The 17,641-nt window shown below is 40.2% G+C and overlaps 1 protein-coding gene across 6 annotated transcripts in view; it reads left to right on the top strand.

Moving 5' to 3' along the window:
- grid2 (glutamate receptor, ionotropic, delta 2) overlaps window positions 1-17,641 on the top strand; it is a 564,677-nt gene that overhangs the window by 405,161 nt on the left and 141,875 nt on the right. The gene's annotated exons all lie outside the window — the stretch shown is intronic.

Here is a 17,641-nt window from a genome sequence, read left to right as displayed (position 1 = left end):
CTGCCATTCCCATAGCTACTCCTTCTTGTCTCCTCCATAATGTCCCTTCTTCTCTCTCTCCTTTGCTCTCCCTCTCTTTCTCTCTGCCAGCTAGGCCTGCAGGCTTTCAGCAGCATTACAGCGTGTAAACCTCGGATTACAGCAGCCAGAGTCTGCCTAGCACTGCATGCCTCTGTGGATCACAAATACACAAGTGTGTGAATACACACCCACCCACACGCCACTTACACATACAAGATATTTACATAGCCACGGACACACATGAACCTTACAGACAGAAAATACACTTATGTGCACAGCACACAGATATGTAGATAGACACATACTGTGTACACAAACAGTATGAGTACACATTCAGTGCACACACACACACACACACACACAGGCTTACTGTGCACAAACACCGTTCTGCTCCATCTCAAGTTGACTCCCTCCTTAGTCCGCATGTTGCCACCACAGCTAACTCGCTAGAGGATTAGCTCCCCTCTCCTCCTGTGTGTTTACCTAACTTCTCTGCTGACTATTCCTGCCGTTTATCCCAGCTGGCCTCCCTGTACTTCACTCTGTTGCCCCAACTCAATGCAAGTTGTGAAGGACACATGTAAAGATAACACATTTGTTAGGCCTCTCCTGCTGAGATGCCCTTGGGTAAGCTATCTAAACCCAGTCTCCTAGAAATTATGAATGATTGAAGGTCTTTAATGAACGCATCTGCCAAGTAGCATACTTGTTTATACTGAATGTACAGAATCCGTAAAACATCAACTGACAACGTATTTCAATTAATTTTCCTTGCAATGTTCTCTATTGAATTACAATAAAAAGGTTGTGTTTTGGCACTCACGGCACTTAAAGGTGCAGAGTATAATATCTGGCGGGATCTAGCGGTGAGGTTGCAGATTGAAACCTCTCCTGTTTGCCAAGCGCGTAGAAGAACTATGGTGGTCGACGTGAAGACACGAATGGCTCTCTCTAGGGAGTGGCGGTGAATGTGTGTGAGCGGACAAGTGAGCTAGTGGAGCAGAAGACAGAGTTAATTTAGCTCTGAGAATATCAAGTAAATGTACAGTGGACGTTGCAATAAATGCTGCAGCTCTTCAAGACCAACAGAGGTTTCCTGTGTCTTGTTTCCCGGCGGCTGAGGGGAGTGAAGGGGGTTAACTCCGGAGTGAGTAACATTATCAACTCCAGCCCAAGCAGCAAAAGTTAACAAAGTGGTTTGTTCATTTTGGGCTACTGTAGAAACATGGTGGCCAGGTCTGTGGAGAGGACCCGCTCCCTATGTACTGTAGATATAAACGACTCAATCTAAGGTAGAGAAAACGCAATGACTCTTATTTTCAGGTCATTATACACTAAAGAAACATACTTATTAATATAATATTCCATTCCTGCCAATAGATCCCCCAGTTGTTACTCACTGTTCCTTTAAGGTTAAGAAAAGATTGCGGTCTTGGTTAAATGTTGACAAAAGTCAACAGAGACTTGAAGCATGAGAGTATATATTTAATATATTAAAATTTAACTGAAGTCACAATCTTTTCCTAACCTTAACCAAAGTGTTTTTGTTGCCTAAACATGACCTCAGTATTTGAACCCCGTTCTTTGATGTCAAAGTCCTGAGCTTATTCACCACTTCCATGTGGTACAAAAACATAGTATTTCATTTAGTGAAAAAAAAAAAAACATTGCCGGTAAACATAATCCATGTAGCAATTACATTTTCAAACATATTTGCCAAAACAAATTAGTAGTACATAAATGTAATTTCTGGAGGACGGAGTTGCTAAACCTCAAATGCTCCAATGGAACTGCACAATGGATTGTAGTTAAACAGCCAGCTCTCACATGTGAATTTCTGAAACTATGTGAATATGAATATCTTTCTGTTGTCAATTAAAGGATAACGTGGTCAAGCTGGTTTTAAGTTGCTTAAAAAGTGAAGCTGGAATTGCACATGTAAAGCTTAAGGAGGATATAAACTACAACAAAAGAGGGCGGATACAGTAGAGAGCTTTTTCTCAACACAATGGAGATACATTTTGTCATTATGTTCTTATGTGTGTCATCAGTATCATGATATCACTTTCATTTGTGTGTGCACTCTTAAAGGGGCTCTTTGAAAGAATCAGAAATTGCTTGTTAACAGAGACGCCTGTGGCTGTTAAATATACGACAGTCAGCTTCCTGTTGCTCGCACTCACGCTAGTGCTCGCACTAGGTAGACGCGAGCGAGCATCGATCAAAACACTGAGGCGTCACACACGAAACTGAACAAAATTGACAGGCATCATGTTGATTAGCAACAATAGCCAGCTAAAACCACAAAATCAATCCATATTTCACATGCTTGGCATTGATGTTAGCTTACCAAACAAAGGTCCCTCCATGAATCTAAGACCTAGCCGATATTGATCCTAGTTTCGTAGTAGGAAGTAGATCCTAGTCCTTTTTCTGCTTCAGCCTCCCGACCGTGGTCAGAAAGCCCAGGGGACACACAGTAGTTTTGGTTTCCTGGGCCGGAGTCGATAACGTTATTCGCTCCAGAGGCCCGTCACTTCACTCAGCAGCGGGGAAACAAGACACAGGAAACCTCTGTTGGTCTTGAGGAGCTGCAGCATTTATTTCTGCACAAACTGCAACTTCCACTGTACATTCACTTGATATTCTCAAAGCTACCCTAACTCTCTTCTGCTCTGCTGCTCGCTTGTTTTCTCACACACTTGCTGCCGCTCTATCTCTCTCTCTTGCTTCACCACTCACTGTTCACATACACACACACTCTTCGCACTGGCTCTTCTATTCTCCAAAATGACCTACGCCACTCCCACACCAGTAGTTTTTCCCCAACATCAGTCACATTCCTGTTTTGCAAGACCGGCTTCTGCGTCTGTTTTTGTTGGAGTCTGAGTCGTGGTGGGGCTGGTCGTTTGTTGGCGTTAGCGGACTCCATTTCTAACCGAGCCTTAGCTATGGTTGCACATTGTTAGCCCTGTAGCAAAGCTGAAAATAAAGGCACATGACGTCACATCCGACAAAAAACATCCTGCATTCTTCATATTGAAAGGAGTCTACAGGCTGATAGAGGAAACCCAGAAAATAGCGAGTACAACTTCTTCACACGTTGGCAATAAAAAACATTTCAAAACGTTTATACGTGTAAAAACTTACATACAGTCCTTTTAATACTGAGTAGATAGTATATATACAGTATGGGCCTAGCTCAGTGGGTTTGTTATCCACTGTGGTGCCATTCTGTTGTAAATGTGCTTGAGGGCTTTTCATTTAAAGACGCCCAGCCCACATTTAAAACTCCCATCAGTGTCACAGAAAGTATTTTTCAAACATTTACTGCTTCACCATTTGATATTCTGGATGGGTAAAAGTTGCCCTTCCCAGGGCAGCACACCTGAAAATGTATATTAGTTTTCATCTGGGCAGGAAAGCCGTAGGCAGGGAATAGGCGAGAACAAAGAGAGGAGCATTATGTGCCCTGAATTTAATTCTACTTCTGTTTTGATGTGAAAAGGTGAATCTACCCCCTTATACCACTTCAGTTCAACTTTATCTTATCTTAGCTGCCTTATGATGTTGAGACCGCTATTGCAAGTGGCTTCAACCTAGTTTTTTGTTGACTGTACCCTGATCTTACCCTCACCCCTCAGTGCATGCATGTGTATACTACTGTAAAAGTTGTTATTGCATTTCCCTGATCATCTATCCATCTATTCGTTCATTTCTCTCCTCCAACCTCTGGATCTCTGCTTTCTGTGTTTGTCCGTGCCTGTTGCTTTTTTCCTGCTCGACAAGTGTCAGTTTACAAGAGAGGTCAAGAGATGTGATAATGCAGCAAAATGACCGCTTTTGGACATACCAGGCTCAGGCACCGGCCCTCGGTGAATAGCAGAAATCAGAGTGATGGCTGACTGGACTGAATGTGTGTGTGAGAGAGAGAGTGTTGGACAGCTGAGAAGTGAAGGGTGCCCAGTGTATCCTCCCGCCAGAATGGTTGCAAAACAGCAACTAACTGTGCACACTAGCGACACACGCACACTCACACACACATGCACACTCTTACAGACCAAAGATGTCAGTGTCCATTTCTTCAGACGTACAGTACATGGCGTCCAGCAGTCAGCTGTCTACCAGACCTGTCAAGGTTTGCACAACTGAGTCACACTTACTGACTGACTGAGTGACCAGCCTGATGGCTATAGCCGACTTGCTGCCCGCTGCACTGAATGAACTGACTAGCTGTCAGACTGACTGACACGCTGGCTAACTAACTGAGTGCAGCTGACGTTGCGTAAATTGACTTGCTAGGTGTCATAGTCTACTTCCTCAGCAAGACTACAGGATTCAACTGAGAAATCAAATGATAAACGGGTATTAAGGGTACAGTTAAGTTAGGGGTAGGGGAAAAAAATCAATACAGCATAGTATTGCGATATTTTGCATGGCAATATTGCATCAATATACGACATCAAGTAGAGGTTGTAATGGGCTTAGTCTTAAAGCTAGAGTGAAGATACTGGTATCATATGAAACAGAAAAACAGAAAACCTAAGGATTCCATTGGAAAAACTGGCATGGCCCTTTTCAAAGGGGACCCTTGACCTCTGACCTCAGGATATGTGAATGAAAACACTGAGATGAACAGAGTGAAAACTGTATCTTATTAGATAAAACAAATGTTGACAATCTGCATAATTTGCTGTTGAAAAAAAGGTAATAAATCGCAATATATCTTATCACAATACTAACCATATCGCAAAATGTTTAAAATCACAATAATGTCATGTCGTGACTTATAGCAGCAGTGGGTAGAATTGGAGCAAATATGATTAAAAAAAGTTATTCCTATAAAACGGTCACTATATACTGACAGTAGTGCATGAAACAGGTAATCTGAAAAAAATCATGTGCCTCTTTGTCCTCCTAATGGCGTCTGCAAGATTTCATAGACTTTAGGAAAACAACCAATCAGAGCCGAGCTGCAGCCTTGCCGTCTCTGAGCAGCTGTCAAATCACTCGCAAATTTTACAGCTAAACAGTACACTAAAAGATGTTTTTGAAAACATTTGAAAGGAGAAATAGTCATTACAGTAACAGAATATTGATTCATATTTGATCAGCGCTGCCTAGTTTGACCATTTGAGTTTGCGAATGATTGATAACTGCTTCCGTTGAATGAACAGCCAATAGGAACACTCTCTCTGAATTGACCTGTGATTGGTCAAAGTCTCCCGTCACAGACTAGATTTTCTAAAGCCTGAAAACAGAGCCATGAGGAGGTGCAGAAGTCTAGTTTTCTCTCAGAACACTTGAATTATAATATGCTGAAAGATTGTTATGGGATTTTTGCCCAATGATGCCAATAATATTCTGCCTATTGCCGCTTTAAGTATCGTGATGATATCGTATCGTTGGGCCTCTGGCGATTCCCACCCCTAAGTTAAATCCACTGCGATTTGAAGTTTAAAGATGAGTGCTGTGTGTGTCCTGGAGGTATAGTCACACAATATGAGCTAACGTCCAACATAGGCTGTTTATTTCAGAAATCCGGTTTAACTGAAACCCCCAATGAAGGTTTTATACCTTTTAATTATTTATTTTTATTAATTCTCCCCGTTGTGACATGCTTTTTGAATCACCTTTTCAATATACAATCACCTGGCGTAGTGGCAATGAAAAAACAAGATGATGAAAAAGAAGACATTAACACAGTAAAACTGGCCTGGTGCAATCTCACTTATAAAACAGAAATCCATCTACCTCAAGGTTTGTCGGTGAGCTTTATGTAGAACCTGTGGTTTCGGCAGGATTATGGCACTCTGCTCCTCTAAGATAGTGATTCACAAAGTTTTAGTGGTGAGCCAGATGGATGCTCAAAATTTCACTGAAGATGTTATATAAATCACATGTGGTAGGTTGAATGAAAGCCTGTCCATGTTAGTGGATTAGTCGTCTGAATGTCACATTTTCCAGGCGCACATTTGATTAAAAAAGGTTTGCCGACAAATGTAAAATCAGGTTGTACGTGTGGCCTCTCTGAGGCTTTAAAACCACATTTCTATGGCGCATTTTACATTTCATTCCATTATGATATTTCACTTCATATGTGCATGCATAATTTATAAGCCAGTGGTATTTAATGACTTAGATTATTCCTGCTGCGCTTAACTTCACTTAACAGTCCCTGTGGGTTTACTATTTCATCTGTACATGCATCTTTATGTCAGCCTGTGCGCATGTGTCTGATGGGGGGCAGGGTGCATGAGTGGATGTGCATACATTTTCAGCCACATGCCATCTCTGCCTGCATGCTTTTTCACTATGTGTGTGTGAAGTCTTGTTATACAGATGTAACAGGAGAGAAAACAGCACTTACCAAGCCACAGGTGTAGAGACACACGACCCCACTAGTGGTATATATGAATCCCTGAACGTGATGTCAAAGAGAGGAGAGACACCTAAAGACCTAAATAGAGATGTACGCCTCCCTGCCTGCATTTATACCAAACACCAGGGTGACAGGCAGACATGGATAAATGATGGAGGGAAGAGGAGAGTAACAGAAAGTGAAAGAGACAAAACAGACAAATAAAGTTGAGAACTTTTCCTCCCGTTAACACTCTCGAAGAACTTTGCTGGTAACCCGTGTCAGGTCGAACTTGTATTCCCCACTGGATCCTCAACATTTCAGCAGTCTTCCATCAGTCTCCTCATCGTTACACTGCGCTGTCTGACATCTCTTCCCTCATTTTCCTATGGGGAGAGTGAAAGCAGTGACAGAGAATACTTTTTTTTTTTTCTCCAAGTACATTTTCTGCTCTCCCATTCTCATTTGGTTTCTGGCAGGCTCTTTCTCCCCCTGTATTTTTCTCACTTCCCATGGAAGAGAACATAACAAAACAAAAACTATAACCGCATACAGAGATAAACAAACAACTTGTGTAAACACCTTATCATTAATTTGTAAGGCATTTCTTTTATAGAGCAAACAAATGTATTCTCATTTGCCAAACATATCTCAAACACAGAGGTTAATTGATTTGAAAGATGTTTTTGGAACTCCATTGTGTTCATGATTTTTATTTACTTAGGCAATACTTGATAAAACACAATCAATTAAAAGCCAGACAATACATTAAATGATAATGCCGTTTAATTATTTAGTTATTTACTCATTTGAAATTTGGTATTTAAAAGCACATCAAGGCAGGAATTGGAATTGTATATAATATATATATATACACCACCTAACCCTCCATAACGCGCGCACACACACAGACTCACATCTTCCCAACAATTCAAGCAAGCAATAAAACAGCTTGCAGCTCATCTGGGAAATCAGAACACAGCTTGTTGTTGTCGCTATTGTAATGATCGGTTTGTATAGACTGCTGTGTGTACGTGTGTGTGAGAGGGAGAGAGAATGATAGTGTATGAGTGATCCTGCAGGATGTACAGTTTATTACTTCAGGTCCTGAGCAGAACATATACCAACGATACACTCCAGCTCTCACTCTGTTCCTTTGTGTTCGTTTTTTTTTCTGACTTCTTAGTTTTTGCCAACTCCCACTGCTCCCATATGCTCACCACCGCTGTGCATGAGAGAAATACTACGTAGTTATTCACAAAGGGCCCCATTTAAATTTTTAATCTATATTACATGCCAGTCATTTGTATGCCCCCTACCTTTCACAACCAATGCCCTGCAACGGGGCTAGGATTGCTTTTATTTTATAAGATGAGGAATTCACATCCTTAAAAGTATATCACACATACATCATTTAATTGACAATGCCGAAAAAGTATAATTTATAAAAATCAATCCACTGTTCTGCTCATTTTCTGTAACCAGTGTAACGTTAGCGTGAAAGCATGCTGGAATTAGCAAGCTAATGTTAGCTATCTAACTAGCCAGCCGCTTTATGAGTAAATGCTTCATCTACTCACTCTTGTCACAGTGTAGAAAAGCACATTGTTATCTCCAAATAATCATACATTAACACTAATTTACCAGATTTTGTAATGTGCTGAAGGCCTAATTTCCGATCCACATAAAGGTACACGGTGGTTACAGAAAAAGTGAAAACGATAGACGCTTAAAATTGGAAGATTGGATGATGGCCTTGCAAGATTATGGCTTATTTAAAACTGTAGATAGCGTGTTGATCCATTTTCATCCATGAAATGCAAACTCTTGTAAATTTGGTAAAAAAAACTGTCAATATTAACACCAGCATTTATGTGTTTCATCACAGTTCAGTCATATAATTTAGTTTATAGCTTAACAAACTTGTTTAAGTATGCACTTATACTTTGAGGTATTTGTAAAACTTTGAAGGGTAGCTGAATTTGTTCCTTCATTCCTTCTTTTCAATAATGCCATTCATTTTTTTGTTATAAAGTGACAGTATTCATCAGAAGTGAAAATCAGAAATGCAGGTCCACAAAACCCTTCAGTACCTAGAATGTGCTTTATGTACAGGCTGTTCCCACATACCCCTCATTCACAGCTCACACACCAAAGCCTTCTCTAACAGGTGATATTGTGAACCAAAAGTATGCCGATTTAATCCACAATCAAGCAGCACAGTGGGTGAATGTACTGATTAGCCCCTCTTCAACCAGTGAGGAGGGGTCAGAAGAATCAGTGAAATCATCTGTTCTAATGGTTCATCATAAAACATTAAAGGGAACAAGGAAGGAGCCAGAAATCTTTTGGTGAGCTATTGTGAGCATGCTTGTCTTGCAAGTCCAAATTTTTGTATAGATCTATCCTGGCGACTAGATATGGCAACAAGATATGCAGGGAGAACATCTCAAGTCACTTGGTCTTGCTGGCTGATAATCTTTTATTCGTAATAAGCAGACATAGCAGAGAATATACAGTACATAATGTACTGGCTGGCAGGATTATAATCATACTATTACTTCAGAATGTTTTGATTTTTAGATTTCCAATATGCTGACAAAGACATGAAAATTATTTTTGGGAGACAATTACCGTTACCAAGGTTTTAAATTACGATGTGCTAATGTAATCTCCAAACATTCAGGGAGCACGTTGAAAAGTCAGGCTTTCGACATACAGATGTCGAGCCACAAAAGACCCCTCAAACACGGCACAAATCAGGCCCATAATCACTTTCCAGAATCCACCAGTAATGGAGAATATGAGCATCACTCTTACAGTAAGTACGGCCCTATGAGATCAAAGTGTCATCCATTACTCCATTTGACGTTCGCTCCTTGTGGAGCTCCTCCGAAGGTTGTTGAATGATTGAATGACAGTAACGCTACCCAAAGTGATTTTCTGGAGGCAAAATGAAATAAACCCAAAAGCTGTACTCTAACACCTATTCTACTATTATTAGTTGACTTTATCTGTTTGGAAATTAGCGTGGAAATGGTGTGTGTGTCTGTATAAGATAGAGAGAGAGAGACGGACAACGAGTCTGGGCATCCACCGATAGCTTTTCTATGGAGTTTAAAAATGATTTTTGAAATTGCAAAACCAATTTTTTTTTCCCGCGCATTGAAGAGATAATATAACCCTGCTGGAAAAAACGTTTTTTTTAATGGACCATGTTTCCTTTTACATTATTAGCTTACACATTACACAGTTTATCAGTAATTTGCCAGCAATATTTCTTGCACTTGTAATTGTTTCCCTGAAATCCAATTCTATTAGGCAGTTGGGCAGAACTTTGCCTAAGTGGCTTTTTCAAATATAATTGTTTTCCAGGTAGTAGTCTCATTATCAAAGACACAATGATTGTAATGGGGCATACTTTTCTATGTTTTACAATTTCATCATACCAACAATTTAGAACAAAAACTCTCATATAACAAGCGAGTCAAAAGGGCAGGAATTAAAAGAACAGTTTGTGCAATTATTTGAGAAATGCGGATATGGATGAGAGCAGGACATGGACACGCTTGGAAGGGAATTACTATTAACGGAGGGAGCAGGGTGGACGGGCACACAGACTATATGGTGGAGATTAGGCAGCCGGTGGTGCAGAGCACTGATACTAGCGCAGCCTGGACTGCTTGCTGCAACAAGCTGCCCCCTCTCTGTTAGACGACGGAGACAGAGGGAGAGGGAAGGAATGGTTTGCGGTCTGAAAAGAATTGGAAGAGGGATTGGAGGAAAGAAAGAGAGGGGAGAGGACAGAAGGAAGGCTTGGTTTCGCAAGCTGTTTGGAGACTACACTGACACACATGTTGCTCATCAGCAGGGGAGAAACAGGGGGGCTGGGGGACACTGGTGGAGAGAGTGGGAGACAGGAGTCGTGAAACTGCTCAGCAGCTTGTCTGTGCTCGTGCCTGGCTACTGTCTCTTTAATGCAATGGCAGACGTTCTGCAGAGACGACAGAAGGAGTGTTACAGAGCCACAGAGGCTGGAAGCGACACACCAGTGTTTGGCAGATGAAACAAGGTTAGCTCAAAGAAAACAGATAGTTTATGAATGGAGGGATAAAAGAATCATATTATGTTTTTCTAGCTGTTGGTGAAGAGTAAGGAGATAAACAACTAGGAGATAAGAGAAGTCTACACTAATAAATCATTATTGCACTGCATTAGAAAGCCCAAAATCAAATCTCTCCCTCCGCTGGTGGAGCTGCTGATGTGGGGTGAGAGAAGTGCGGCGACTAATACAGCAATTGCCCACGTCCAATTTCATGGGGAGTTGCCTCTTTTGTGTACCAGCAGTAATTTGAGGCATTGTAAGACAGAATGTTTGACATTTATTCATACTTTTTCTGATAGATTTACTTTTTGCTACTTCCTGTGCATATTGATTTTGTCGCAGCTGCTAATCTCCCAGCACTGTATACACCGTTCCCCGCTCTATTGCCTCAAAATGTCACCTGCTATCGATTGCGTTTTGAATCACTTCGAGTCATGTATGTAACAATCAGAGCAAAAGCCACAGTTTGTTGCACAGCATGCGTTGATGTGTTTGCCACATAGAGAGAGAAAGTGAGAGATGGATGAAGCCTCAAAACAACCTTTAGTGTTTGTGAGATGCCACTTATGCTAGAGGATACCTACATACTGTTTGACTATGTGTCCATATGTGTGTGGTCTGTGTTCATCTAAGTGTGTGTGTGGGATGGTTGGGTGAGTTCTGTAGAGCGAAAGGGTTTGTTGTAACATTAAATGACTCGTCTGGCTCCAACACAGCACCGGTCGATGTTCCAATTACTTTTAAATGTGTGTGGTTACACATCTCTTGAAGTGTCCGAGGTCTATGTGTATGTGTGTGTGTGTGTGTGTGTGTGTGTACAGTAAATGTAAGTGTTAGGTGGGCTTTGAAAACACTTATCAACATTTTTCACCATTTTCTGACATTTTATAAACCAAACAACTAATCGACAATGAAAATAATCATTAGTTGCAGCCCAATTTAGTCAATGTGTGTGTTTCAACTTTATTGACCTTGAGCTCATAATCTCTCCGTCAAGTTTTTCTTGTCTCAATCTCTCCATCGTTTTTTTCCTTCTATCCACCAAAACAAGTAGCATTATTGACTACTTTGCTTAATTAAGAACACTAATTGAAAGCAGGTGTGTTTATATCCACAAAACACAGGTGTACAACTATCCCAATGGTGCAAACCATCGTTTCCTGAAGGAAGGAACAAACAAACAAAGAAAACCACAAATCCTAGCTCCAAAGGCCCCTTGCAAAAATAAAAGTTAATGAAAACAAATGACTAGAGGAAACAATGAACGATGTGAACTAACATCAAGACGTGATAAAAAGACATGATGCCCTGCTGTGAGATCTACAAAACCTCACTTATCACTTCTGCAAAATGACAACATCTGCTGCTACTGAGACGGATATGGATAAATCAACACTTATTTATATCCTATTGTTTGCTTGAGTATCTGATTGTTCTTACAGATGCAACATTGATTTCCCCTGAGAACCACATGAAGCATTAAAGCAACAATTTGCCAATGCTACGTGTTGTATTGTTTTTCACTTTATTGCCATCACATTAGTCGTGATGATTCTAATGACTGTAAAAAGGAGCACAAATGATGATAGCAAAAACATTTTAATACCCAAGCATGGTTCTTGATGGCTTTACAGACATTAATATTCATTGGATTCTAGCTTTGGGAGAGTTTCACTGAACTTTATTAATCACTAGAACTGCCTATAAGTGAGTTTCATTTCCTTTTTAATATGGTGCTCTTAGACCTCGATAGAAATTTTAAAATCTTCTTTTCAGTGTATGATAGCACATTGAGTATTTTAATATAGGAGCTAGCAACAGAAGCTCAGTGTTTAGGAAGCTGAGTTAGTTTGGCATGCCAAAACCTTTGCATGTGCAGCTCACTGGTTGTTAGCCACAAGTTGTAAATGTATGTAAGTTTTATTTGTTTTTATTTGTTTCTGGATAATATTTGTCATTGTTTTGTGTTGTTAATTGACTTCCAATAATACATTTATACCGACATTTGCATAAAGCAAGCACATTTGCCCACTCCCATTTTGATAAGAGTATTAAATACTTAACAAATTGTCTTTTAAGATCCATTTTGAACATATATAAAAAACTAAGGAAACTAATTGACTTATCATTAGCTTAACTTTCTAATTAACCCTTACTTATTAGCTAACTTAGTTACAAGCTAAAGGAAAATACTAGTAAATGCAACAGGTGAAGTGTGTACAGTTATGTGTTTGGAAAACTGGGTAGTGTTTAACTACATGAATACTATACAGTATATTTAAAGTGTTTCATCTCAGTTTGGAATATATAGATATTGCTATGACTTGGCTCGACTGGCCACAACAAAAAGTAGTGTGTGGTGTGCGTGTTGAAAAAGGTGCATAAAAACAAAACAAGAAACTCAGTTAAGGCTCAAGGAATTTTGTTACCACCTTTCTCACTCCCTTTCCTTTGACTACATTACAGTGAGTTCGATAGCAGTTATTGTTGGTGGGGGGCTGGGATCCCTGGTCATCACTCTGCTGTCATCAGCTGTCTCTTTACATGCATAAATGATGAAAGGGAAGTCATTCAGATTTATGTCCGTAACCCTTCTGAGTGCTCCAAACCTTGCCTTCAATCGCCCACAAGCACATTCACCACTCGGCCTCGACATGTAAGTGATTAATTAATGTGTTCCCTGCTTTGGCCTCCTGTGACTGTAGTAATTATTCCGAGCAGTGCTAACAAAACGTAAAAAAGCCGTTAGTCTGCCATCTTTGTTATTGTTTCTGGCGCATGCTCATTACACAAAACAATAATGGGCATTCGCAAAATGAGGAGAGAACGTCATTGTTTCCCAAACGCTCCGTTTTACACGTCCACACAAATACAAAGTAACCGGAGTTTTTAAAAATATGCACCTTAGAAGGCCTTCTCAAAAATATCCGTTTTTGTGACCCAAAATTCCATTTGCATGTGGACGAGAAGCCACAGTTTTTAAAAATATCTGTAGACGTGTAGACAGGGCCTAAAGAAACATAACCAAACCAAATAGGAGAGAGGCGAAGCAGCAGCAGCCAGCACAGAGTCAGCCAGAGGAAACCCTGCCAGCTGCAAACAGACTTAAATAAGGTGTTCCCAGTTGCTCTAACGATCACCTGCAGAGAGAACAGACAGGTGAATCACCCAGCAAACTAGATGACACCACAGGGGTCGTCACAAAATACATTTTATATACATAGTGCTAGCTAGCTATTTAGCTTCAAAATAGCTAAATTACAGATAAGGATTGTCATCGCTTTACAATATGAATCTGATTATTAATCTAAGTTTTTAGGTCCTAGAGGTTTGCTTAGATCTCTATGTTTGTGCTGGGTAAAAGCACACAAGAGAATGCGTCATTCTGATTTAGGTTATTTAGGCAAATGCTGCAGAGAAAATAGTGATAAGATGAGAGATATGTACAGAAACAGGGACAAAGAAGGCACTTGTGTCCAAAGCAAAAGAAAGATTGAACAGAGAGCAGTAAATGAGCAACAGAGGGAAGCAAAGAAAGGAGAATAGAGATAGTACACGATAAATAGGAAGGATAGCATTATGGGATGCTAATGGCAGTGTTTTGAAGCCTCAGTCTTCATGGTAATGGTCTAGGCACAGTGGGTCATTCACTTAACATGCACACACATACACACGCACAAATGCACATTTATTTCATACTGTCGGGGGGGAAATGAGGTCTTATCTGGAGCTGTGGAGATAAGCAAAGGCAGTGGGCCACTCTGCTAGTAGTCAGGCTGCCATTTTAGGTCCTGACTCTCATGTGCTCGTCCACACACACACTTGCAGGGCTGCTTTCACACTCTCCTGTTGTATGAAAGCCAAACAATATAAATATAGAGTGGAAATCTTGGTATTCAGATAATGTACCATAGCCAATTTTGTATGTAATATTGCAGAGATTGCAGTCATTTCATTCCAACTTACTGGCCTCTTCCTCACCTACTCAGGTATGTAAGTTGGTCTGAGGAATGGAACTATATTAGATAAAGATGTTAAAGGGTATTAAAGTATTTATAGCTTTTAATAACATCTAGTGGTGACCGAAAAGTTGCAGCAGTGCCTGCACAATTTACAGTGGGCTATGATGGGCAGAATTATACAAGTAATATGTCTAAGATTAATGAATAAGGTGATTAATTAAAGCAAAAAGCAGCATTCACGGGAGAGGTAATATATCAATATGCTGAATGCTAATTGTCAGTATCCTAGTGTCAATATTGTACACCCTCCTCAGGCTATCATTCATATCAATAATACAATGATAGCATTTTATTCACCACATTCATTGCAGAGATGCACAGATGCAACCAGACATTACACATATGCTTTTTAACTAATTACTTAAGAACTGACAGTGTAAATAAAGGAGAATGTACCCAAATTGGCCTTTAGAATAATCTGTGTTTTTCCACAAATAGGTGTACAGTTGAATAGTTAAACCAGAAGACAAGGGTCTTGCATCGCTCTGAAGGGGTTTATTTTACAACAATGACCACATTGCCATACATTATCCCGCTTACTACACAGCTACTTACTTAAAGTGGCGGCAGGCAGTATATTTTTGGCATCATTGGGCAAAAATTCCATAATAACCTTTCAGCATATTGTAATTCAAGTGTTCTGAGAGAAAACTAGACTTCTGCACCTCCTCATGGCTCTGTTTTCAGGCTTTAGAAAATCTAGCCTGTGACGGGAGACTTTGACCAATCACAGGTCATTTCACTGAGAGAGCGTTATCCTATTGGCTGTGCTCCGGTCATGTGACCCGGACTTGGCGTTCCTTCACCAGATTTCACAATGGCGGCGGCATCACAAACTTTCTCATTTTACAGCTAAACCGTACACTACAAAATGATTCTGAAAACATTTGAGGCGAGAAATAGGCATTAACATAACATAATATTAATTAATATTTGATCAGCTCGGCCTAGTTTGACTGTTTGGTTGGAGTACGCAATTGATTGACAGCCGGCTCTCATAGACGGCAGCTGGACAGCAGACCTCAGATCAGCTCTTACTGGTTGTTTTCCTCCGGTATGTGAAATCTTGCAGATGCCGTTAGGAGCACCCGAGGGCACCAGAGGACACTTGAGGACACAGAGGCACATAGTTTTATTCAGGTTACCTGTTTCATGTACTACTGTCACGATATAGCGACCGTTTTATAAAAATAACTTTTTTTAATCATATTTGCTCCAATCTCGCCTACTTCAGCTTTAAGTAAATCAGTAATTTAACACAAAAGTGGCCCTCCAGAGTCCGAGATCAGAACTGCGTCCATAGCAACAGCAAAGAACGTATATTGCTAAAAAGTGAAAGTTAATTGGTCGTTCCATTGCAAGCGCCAAGCAGCAGTGCTAAGCTTCTGCCATTTTGGACTGAAAGCGACTACCGGACTCCAGTAAAACGTCCGTCTACAAAGCACCATACCAGAGTAAAACAAAATTGTTTATATTCTGTTGTCATAATTCTAATGTCTCTACCAAAATGTGCCTGTGTTGAAAAATAAAAATATTATAAATATGCATACTATTATAAGAAGTGGAAGTTGAAGAGGAGGTGGAAGATTTTGAGAACAAATTCAACACTCATCTGGATTTGGCTATTAGTTCATTTTACAACTTTTAGGACATAACAATTTAAATGAGGGCTATTTAAGAGTTCGTACTGGGAAGTTGATTTATCCCCCCAAAAATTATCCTCTGATTTACAGACGTTTCTTTATACATCCATTGCTACAGACTCAGTGGCATTTTAAGTTAAAAGTGGCGGCAGCGCTACCATAAGCCATCTAGCGGCTGTTGTCAACAAAGCATCAGAGTTTCGTCTCTCTCTTCTATACTCTTTGGCAACTGCAATCTGCTATAAAGAAATAACAGACCGTAGAATTCCATAATTGACCAATCAGAATCGAGTATTCGTGTTTGCAAAAAGCAAATTGGATAATAACCCTCATCTTCCTTACCTCCAGACATTGGGCCTTTTAAAAAACACAAATCTCAGTGGTTGGCAATGCCTCCTTTAGTCATCATTTAATCATAGCATTCAAAATCAGCAATGTATCATGGTCATTGCATAGTGAGAGTGGGAGAGTAAAATTAAATTTGCCTTAATGCAAAATGTGTGTGCTTTTGTGTGTGTTTGCGTCCGTCTGTGAGTGACTGTGAATGAGTGTTTGCTATACAGTTGCAAAACAAAGCCAGCCTGATTGATAGCCTCTGTGCTTACTGTAGTGCTTGACAATGTTGATTGATGCGTTTCTCCTCATCTTATTGACGTGCGTTAAAACACTGTGGGAAATGCAGCACAGCAAACTTGCATTACAGGCCGTTGCAGAATGTTCATTGCTGAATTATTCTTCATATTTTCTTTTCACAGTGGCAAAGTGCAGTATTAACTTCACCCATTGTGTCTAAGGGACCTCAAGGAAAGCTAAAACTGATGTTGTTTTTATTGACTGATAGCTGCAGCAACAGGCATTAGAGACCAACATAGTTTTCAATTTAGTCTTTTATAGGAACTCTTGTTTTATTAATGCAGTCCAGAGGAATCAATATTAAGTGCCTTGCTTAAGGGTAAAATGACAACAGAAGGCAATTCTTGTCTTCCAGAGGCAGTACAGGAAACTCTGATGAATAAAACAAAACCACACTCTTTTGATTTTGTAACTCTGTCATTATCTGTAAATCTTGTCCGTGTACATTCACACTGACTTTAAAGATAAGGGTTGGGGCACAGGGCCATACAGCTAAACAGCTCAGTACAAGCCTGGGATATAATGTGCTTTGGCAGATGTGCTGCTAAGGTTCACTTTCTTACTGTACATTTCACTGTTCATTACTTTCTCCACCGGGCTTTGCCACAAATACGCCACATAATCAAAACACAAAGGTCAGGAAGTAAACAACTGAATAGGGTGAGGGGGGAGCACACACTGTTCTACAACACCATTTCAATTTGCATTTGTCTACCTCTGTATCCACTTTGCATTAAAAACACTTCCCCTGCTCCCACTCAAGACATCTGGTCTCTCTACTGTTTTTCTGTCACCAAACTAAACCGATCTGTAACAGATACTTGTAATAGGGTACATTTGTATGCCTCTGTGCCGG

The sequence above is a fragment of the Sebastes fasciatus genome, chromosome 6, assembly GCF_043250625.1.
Source record: "Sebastes fasciatus isolate fSebFas1 chromosome 6, fSebFas1.pri, whole genome shotgun sequence".
NCBI lineage: Eukaryota > Metazoa > Chordata > Actinopteri > Perciformes > Sebastidae > Sebastes > Sebastes fasciatus.
Note: the sequence above shows the minus strand (reverse complement) of the source record. Positions and strands in the feature narration are given on the sequence as shown.